General features: G+C 39.1%; 1 long non-coding RNA gene across 1 annotated transcript; it reads left to right on the top strand.

Moving 5' to 3' along the window:
• Positions 1-1772: 1772 nt before the first annotated feature.
• Positions 1773-3365, top strand: LOC147316801 (uncharacterized). Its single transcript, XR_015131742.1, has 3 exons — positions 1773-1847; positions 2705-2832; positions 2907-3365. It is a non-coding gene; the product is annotated as an uncharacterized LOC147316801 (long non-coding RNA).
• Positions 3366-9211: the final 5846 nt, after the last annotated feature.

Raw genomic sequence — 9211 nt, 5'->3', positions numbered from 1 at the left:
TTTGTTTTTTTTTTTTTTGGTTGTGCAATAGTTGGTGGTATTTGGTTAGGGGCAGAGGTGGGACCAAGTCATTGTTTTGCAAGTCTCAAGTAAGTCTCAAGTCTTTATCCTCAAGTCTCAAGTCAAGTCTCAAGTAATGTCAGGCAAGTCAGAGTCGAGTCTCAAGTCACTGGTGTAAAAGTCCGAGTCAAGTCACAAGTCTGAAACTTTGAATTTCAAGTCCTTTCGAGTCTTTAAAAAAAAAAAAACGAAAAAATAATGTTGCAGTTATGCTAAATGTAAATATTAGACCATGTAATTTTAAATCTGTGTTTTTCTCAACACATGACAAAAGTGAACGTAGAAAATATACACAAATTGTGAAATTGCACCTCTTTAAAATGCAGCTCAATTAAACCTAGCTCCAAGAATAATTTTCACCGACAGTTCTGAGATAAGCTGCATGTTATTCTTGGATGCGGTTGTAGTACCAGCTTTAAAATCGCATGACAAAAATATCATACACATTAAAAAAAACTGTATCACCAACGTAGCCTGGACAACATTTGCTAGTTAGATGAAGTCAGCTATCTCATTGTAGCATATTTATATGCATATTTATAATCATACGGTTCTTGGAGTGAGTGCACACACTCATGAAGTTTAGTAACTTCCGGTCACTGCAACAAGCCCAGGTACAGTTTACCGACGGATGGGTGCAGGACCTTGAAATGCACCGTGTAGAACGAAAGACCATCGTACGTATCATAAGTTTACCAGTCTCACAAATTGTCGTCATAAATACACATTCCTTAACCGTTTATTAATAGGACCTTTGAGCTCAACGGTAATTAATTAGCAGTGGAAATAATTTCTGGTAGCATCACAGAAATGTAGCAGTGACAATAATATTGTATGCTGTAATCGTACTGGGCAATTAGTGATACAAAAAACCTGTTTTATCCTGTGAATAAAAGTATATGTTTTTGTCAATGTACCATAATAACAGAAGCGAAACACAATATTGTGTCAGGACAATTCACTATTTATGCACAATAAATAAAGGAGCATAGCGCGACAATTTCTGTTCAGCGCCAGGACTTGCTTGTAACCTATATCACCAGTTATGTTATGAAAATGACATATTAACTACTAAAAAACACTGACCTTCGTGTAAATGCTTGGAGCAGACTAACCTGTGAGCTGGAGTGTTCTGGGACGTTATATTTGGTCTTAGAATGGCTGCAATCCAGTCGCGTCTTTGTTACTTCGGAAACATGGCTCGAACAATTTCTCTTCAACGACGTAATCCGATAACAACCGATCTCTTTACCCGTCGGCTTCCCGTGGCTGTCATGCGACCGGCTATTGCAGTTAATGATACAACAGCTTCTTGACATTTTTGTGTTTCTTTTTATCGCTGTATAACTGATTTTAATTGAAAGCCTGCGTGCGCTAGTACCGCTTGCCACGAGTTCCCAGAATCCTTTGCGGTTCTACCCGTGAATGACGTCACATTTTCAATCTCTATATAATATGCATGTTAAATTTTATATTTGGGGTAAAATATCAAGTCTTTTCAAGTAAACCGGTTCAAGTCCAATTCAAGTCCCAAGTCATTGGTGTAAAAGTCCAAGTCAAGTCACAAGTCTTAGAACATTTTTTCAAGTCAAGTCTAAAGTCATAAAATTAATGACTCGAGTCTGACTCGAGTCCAAGTCATGTGACTCGAGTCCACACCTCTGGTTAGGGGTATGGTTATGTAAAAGTAAAGGTCAGGTTGCCCCATCGGACGACGAGGACCCTAATTGCCGTTTCTCAAAAGCTGCAGTGGCCGCAGACTCCGAGAATTGTTCGGAGATTGGAAAGTGAGTAACATTTGAAACTTCTGATACATTTTTTTTTCACATTACACATACGATTATGCACTGATCCAAATGCAAACGCTAAAAAATCTCCAAGAACTGCGAACATATGGGCTCAAATTGTGGTCATAAATATTTTGTACTTGTAAATCAGGATTTGTATGTGTAAAAAGAATTTGTGTGTGCCTTAGTGATGTGTCAGTTGTGAACGAAATGGCTCTTAGAGCCGGGTCTTTGACGTGAACGACGCAAGCCGGCTCCTTATCGCGAGCCTCCCAGTCCTACTGCCAGTTTCTGGAAGACACCTTCTTCAAGCAGTGGTACAGGAAGAAGTCTGCATCCTTCAAGAAAAACATGATTTTCATGCAGGACAATGCTCCATCACACGAGTCCAAGTACTCCACAGCGTGGCTGGCAAGAAAGGGTATAAAAGAAGAAAAACTAATGACATAATGACATGGCCACCTTTTTCTTTCTCTCACCCTCTCTCCCTCTTGCACTTTTTTTTTGCTTCATTCCGCATTTGAGCTTTGCGCTGGGATGAGGGGGGAGGGGCGGTAGTTACACTGGCAGTAGCACAGGAACAGAGCAGGAGGGAGAGAGAGAGAAAGAGAGCCAGGGACAACAACGTCAGATTAGAAAGGTATAGTAATCATCCACAACTATTTTCAGTTGCGGATGATAAAGGATTCAGAAAGTTTATTCATGCAGGTCCATATGACAGAGAGTATGCATGTTCTTTTTGTTCTGTCATGACAATTTAATTGTGGGACATTACAATTTTGATGAAGATTAAAATTAAATTAATTGTGCACACATGATAACAATAACACTAAAGTGATAACGATGAACTCTTTCAGGGACATTCTTCGGAAAAATGGCTCTGCAGTAGATGCTGCCATTGCTGCGCTGCTGTGCACCTCCATCATGAACCCACAGTGCATGGGGATTGGAGGCGGGGTCATATTCACTGTGATGGACAGCTCCGGTAACAAGACACCCTCGCTACTCTTTGCTCAGCTCTGCTGTGGATTAATGTAGTAATATGTCATCTTTTCAAAGGTAAAGTGAAAATCATCACCTCCAGAGAGACTGTCCCCAGCAACGTGACCTCTGACCTGCTTAAGTCGTGTCCTAACACCACAGAGTGGACCGTGGAGTGGCCGCACGGTGGGCTGTTTATCTGGCATAATGCTAATATTTATAAGGTTTTAGTCTAATCTGCTCTTGGACTCACCTTTATGACACAGCTAATTTATTCTGTACAGGTCACTGCTAATGCACACTGTGAGTCATTCCTCATTCAGCTTTCCTCAAAAAAGCAAAACTGGGATAATATAAAAAGAAAAGAAAAAAGATAAAGCAAACCACTACAGAGGGTTTGGCTGTCAGCAGATATTAAAGACAATGAGTCGGTGTCGTATATGACACTATCAGAATAATCTAGCATAAACACCATGAAATACATGCTCCTTAGTTTCAGAAACAACCAGAGAGATTGAAGTAGTCAGGTTTTTCTCCAAACTGGTCTTAACAGGTCTTTCTCCAAATGATGCACAAGATGTAACACAAAGGTTTTAAAGGTGTAGTCAGTTATCTGTAGAGATATATTTTAAATTCTGCACCTTAATCTGCAAGTCAAACTCAAGATATGAAGGATCATACCTTTGTTTTATCACCTGAGAGGGTTCTTGTCATCAAAGAAGCGGAGGAAAGAGACAGCATGATTGGTGTCTTGTTAAAATGTCATCCTCCTCCTCACCTCTAACCTCATCTACTGAATTAAAGTCAAGACTCTAATACACTAAAGAGTGCACAACTATTCTTATTTAATTATTGAAAATAATAATTATTGGAAAATAATAATAAAGTCAGCAACAAAAACCTAAATGATCTTATACCTCTTCAAAGAAATATATAACAAGACCAGAGAAATTCAAATACTGGGTCAAAAAACCCACATTTTTTGTTTGCCAAAGGATAGCTGCTCCACAGTCCTGGGTCCTTTTTGTCATATATGTCATTTCATGATGCACTCGATGTGTTTTTTCTTGGTCAAAGGTTTGAACTGCAGGCAGGCCATTTTAACACCCAGGTACTTCTTCTGTGAAGCCATGCTATTGTAATAGATGCAGCATGCGGTTTAGCGTGGTCTTGCTGAAATAGATGTCAACTCGATGGGAGCACAAGTTGCCTGTGTACACCTTTCAGCACTGGTGCATTGCCAGATGTGCAAGCAGCCAATTCTATAGGCAGTAAAATAATTACATACCTTCAGAGGTTTTGAATTGAGTGTTGATAACAAGCTGCAAAAACAGCAGCACTTAACAACGTTAAAGCCCTTTACTCTTTAGCCCAGAATGCAGGATCCACATTTTCTAAAAAAAAATTGATTTGTCTGACATTAGAACAGTTCTCCACTTTGCCTCAGTCCTTGTTGAATGAGCTTTGGCCCATTCAACATGTTTATGTTTAAAATGCAACACCGCCACCTAGGGGAATTTCCAATATTAAAATGCCTTTATTAAATGCATTTGTTAAAAGACAAAAAAGGATTAATAAGCAATTGCAGCCCAGAGAATAATGAAAGGTGACTGTGGTACAGCCAACTCTAATAGACTCTAATCGAGTCTGCAGAGAATGTCCACACATAAGGTCTTCATACAGTATTAGTCCTTTATTTTATCCAGGTAAAAAATCTCATTGAGATTAAAAATTTCATTTCCAAGAGAGCCATGGCATCATGGCAACAAAAGTCAAAATAGACGTACCACATTAGGATATAGCATTTAAAAAAATACAATATCCCGTACAAACATGTGAGAAATATACAATAACAGATCTAATTAAGAGCGACATTAAATACAATGACACTGAGTAAAAGAGTTATTCTCTCGTTCCTTTAAGACAGACTTAAACTCCCCCAAGGTAACCAATTCTGATCATTTCAGTTCCTCCTGCAGATTATTCCAGGAAGCAGGGGCAGCGTAATTAAAAGCCTTTTTCTCCAATTCTGTTCTGATTTTTGGGCCAATCAATTGTATGATATTGTGCGAATGAAGGCTGTATTGGTTGTGGTTTTTACACATATAAACACATAAATAAGATGGAACCAGCCCAAGGAGAGGTTTATAGATAAACATCAACCAATGGGAGAGTCTACAAATATGGAAAGATGGACATTTAGCAGCAGCATACAAAGAACAATGATGTACACAATTTCCATAACCAGTAATAAAAAGTAAAGCACAATGGTACACAGTATCCAACCTCTTTAGGTAGTGAGCAGATGCATTAAAAAATAAAAAGCAGGTCACCAAAATCCATTAAAGGTAAAGAAGTTGCATGAATCAAGTGTTTTCTCACTTGGAGGGAGAAACAGGATTGATTTCTAAAAAAGAAACTTAGTTTTAGTTTTAACTTCGACACAAGCCTTTGAATTTGAGTTTTAAATGACAAATTCTGATCTATAATGATCCCTAGATACTTGTAAGATGTGACCATTTCAATTTCAGTTCCTTGAATTGTTGTAATCTTAGGAGATGTAGCTAACAACTCTTTGCCATTTGAGGATAACACGAACTTGTATTTCTATCGATTTAACACCAACTTAAGTTGGGTTAAATGGGACTGAAAAACATCAAAGGCAGACTGCAGAAATTGCAGGGTTGGTGAAGGAGATGAACAATAGATAATTGTATCATCTGCATAAAGATGAAATGCAGCATTTGACAAATTATCACAAAGGTTGTTTATGTAAAGAGAAAAGAACAATGGCTCTAATATGGAGCCCTGTGGAACTTCTTTGGATACTTGGATACTGGGAGAAAAGAGGAAGTTTGCAGTCCATTGAATCAATGATGTCATTAACCACTTAAATAGCAGCAGTTAGTGTGCTGTGTTGTTTTCTGAATCCTGACTGATGTTGGAAAGAACTGAATTTTTGTCAAAGAAGTCTTTCAGTTGTTCACTAATGAACAGCTAAACTCTGAATCTAGAACTTTTGCTAGAACACACAATTTAGATATGGGCCTGTAGTTATTAACATCTGAAGGATCACCTCTTTTCAGCAAAGGGAGAACACAGGCAGATTTCTGTATTACAGGGATCTCACTTTCGAGAGGCTAAGATTAAAAATGTAAGTTAGTGGTTCTGCTATAAAATCTGCAGCCAACTTAAGACAATAAGGATCAAGTTGATCTGGTCCTGCAGATTTATTTAGATCCAACAGATTTAAAGCCCTGTGGACCTCAAAAACATTTAGTGGAGAAAAACTGAAGGGTTGGACCAAAGATTCAGTTTGAGTGGTTGCAGAGAGAGCCTCCTGTTGATTAAGCTGTTTTAAATCTGGATATAAAGATTCAAATAGAGATCCTGAAGAATGAAAAAGCTCATTAAAGCAGTTTAGAATATCACATTTCTCCATTAAGGTGCAGGAGTCTTTTACGACAAAGGCTGGCATCTCATTTGTAGTTATGTCTCCATAAGAAGATTTTATTATTTTCCAGAATTTCTTAGGATCGTTCAGATGTTTAGTAGTTTTTGAAAGATAGAATTCTGATTTGGCCTTTTAAATTAAGGAAGTTGAACGGTTTCTGAGCTGTCTAAAAATCAGCCAGTCCGCTTCAGATTTGGTTTTTCTGGCATCCCTTTTTTTGAGTAGACTGGAGAGCTGATGTCATGGTCTGGCTGGCAGACCGTGGGGATGTGGGGAAAGGAGGACCCAAAACGCAGACTCTGCGATGCAAACAGTGCTCTTTATTTACAGTGAAAAGCTGTAAACACAATAACTCCCCGTTGCTCCCTTGAACCCCGTGTGCATGCTTCCCTCCGACGTCTGTGTTCGTGCTCCCTGCTGTTGTGTTTCCGCACACCCCGTGCGTGCTGCCTTTCTGGACCACTCTTCCTCCTGCAGGGAAACCATAGAAGCAGCCGTCAACACTAACCCTCGGCAGGTATATACGAACAGCACTGACATATACTGACACACACTAACTTGGTACGATAACTCAATGATCCCACGCCAGTGGGAGCTCCAACATTCTCCTAAGTAGCTCCCCCGACGAGCCCTGGGCCCTATTTCAGGAAGCCGGTTTAGTGCAAACTCTGAGTAAGTATACCCTGAGTTAACGAAAACTCTGGGTTTTCGGTTTCACAAAGCGAGTTTAGATTAATTAACCCTAACCCTAAGACAACCAGTCCCAGTTGAAATCTCCAGCCAGCACAATTTCATTAAAATCTAAAGTAGATCGTTTTTCACTAAGTGAAACTAAAGCCTCACTACTAGCTGAGGGGGGTCTATAACAGCCCACAATGGTAATAAAATAGCCCTTCAAAAGTTAGAGCTTGAGGGCAAGAAGTTCAAACTGTTTACAAACAGATACTGATGATTGGACAGTAACATGGAATTTGTTTTTTACGTAAATTGCAACACCGCCACCCTTTCTGGTGCGGTCGCAACGGAAAAGATTATAGCGCGTTATTGCAATGTCTTTGTCAGTAACCGATTTTGTAAGCCACTTTGCTGATAATGTAAGAATATCAGTATATAACTCTTTCATCCAAATTTTCATGAAATCAAGTTTGGGAAGAAGACTTCTGACATTTAAATGAGTGATACCAAGACCCGTTCAAGCTTTAAAATCACAAGGAGTACTCAAGCATTTGCAATCTGGACCAGGATTAGGTTGTATTTCCAGATAAAAGAAGCAGAAGAACAAAAACATTTTCTTTTCACAGATTTTTTTTGTAGTTTAACAGACTGATTTCTCTTACAGCTCAATCTCTTTGGGTGGTGAGAGAATTGGGAAATAAACCAGTGATATGGAATAAATAAATCAGTTAAATCAGATGGAATGAGATCTCTGCTGATGATCACATTTGAGAAGCTTCTAAAAGATGTAAAATCCCACCTTGTTCCCTTTGAGAGGAGTAAGAAGTATGATTTCCCTTGTTCTGCAGACTGTTCCTGCACCTCATGTAGACAAAAAGCTGTCAATAAAATCAATAAAGGAAAAAAGGCTACTGAGGATAACATGCTGACTAACAGGGAAAAAAAAGGTAGACCCAGTCGACCTGTGGTAGAGCCTGGTTGTGGCCAGATATAGATATAATCGTCGCATTAAACAGCTTCTAAGAGCAAGATCAGTTACTGAATGGGCTGTTCAACAATAGACAGCTTGCCAGAATGCTGTCCCATCTTTCCCATTTTCTGGTCTTCAATTAATGTTAATTCCTCCCCAGGACAAATCTTAACTCTCCTCACAAGTCCATCTTTATCAGTCATTGTTTCTAATTTGGCTAATCTCCACTCGTTCCCTGGCAGATTATCTGTCTGTGGAGGTGAAGCTGGAAATGTTGTGAGATGCTAAAGTGGGGCCAGAGACACAGGCTGCTGTGGATGCACATGTCCCTGTCCCTTATGTTGCTGTCAGCAGAGTACAAATGACCTTCATGCATTACTCCCTGATTGTCTATAGTGTGTTGACTTTGAAGGGAAGCTGTGGATCCATATGTAGAATCAGCATAGTCTCTGTTAAGAAGCGTCTTTTGACAGCATTTGAGTATGGGATGGACAGCAATAAGAACTGGGAGTAGTTGGAGCAGTTCACTTGTGGCAGACATTAAAAAATAAAGAAATTAGACATTAGAATATGTGTGAGAAAGATGAATCAAGGAAAGAAAGGGGGCTACAGACACTATTTATTTATGGGGCCCAGAGTTCTGTGCTACACTCCTGCACACAGGCTGCATAAACAGTAAGAAAAGTAAATATAAGATATGCTAAATGCTTCTTTGAGCCAGAAATAGTGTAAATATAGTGAAATAAACTAAAAGTAAGTGTAGGATGCAAAATGTTATTTATATGTATGTTAGTTAGTTTATATGTTAGTTATTTACACCAAATTATAACAGACATCATCTCAGATTTAAAGGTCAGGACCTTACAGTTTACTCAAAACATGAGCAAATGTATGTGGGACTTTCCAGCACTGACTATCCATTATCTATCTAACCAGGTACCAAATGGATTGGGGTTCCTGGGGAAATTCGAGGTTATGAAGCGGCACACCGGCTTTATGGGAAGTTGCCGTGGGCCGACCTCTTTCAGCCGACCATCAAATTAGCCAGAGAAGGATTCCCTATTCCTTACTACCAAGGTCAACACATCCCACGCATTGGTAACACGTCACTACGGTATGAAAAACACCCACAATGTGATTTCAAAAATACAAAGAGCAAACAATGAATGTTTCAGCTTTATTTCACTGTCTTTGTCTTTCAGGAAGTTATATTTAGATAAAAATGGGAACCTGCTTAAGACCGGTGATACTGTGAAATTTGAGAAACTGGCTGACACTTTGGAG

The sequence above is a fragment of the Aulonocara sp. 'chitande type north' Nkhata Bay genome, linkage group LG12 (genome assembly GCF_057382095.1).
Source record: "Aulonocara sp. 'chitande type north' Nkhata Bay isolate Kocher_YH1m ecotype deep benthic linkage group LG12, A_spYH_male_GT1.1, whole genome shotgun sequence".
Taxonomy (NCBI): domain Eukaryota; kingdom Metazoa; phylum Chordata; class Actinopteri; order Cichliformes; family Cichlidae; genus Aulonocara; species Aulonocara sp. 'chitande type north' Nkhata Bay.
This window is presented reverse-complemented; position numbering and strand designations above follow the sequence as displayed.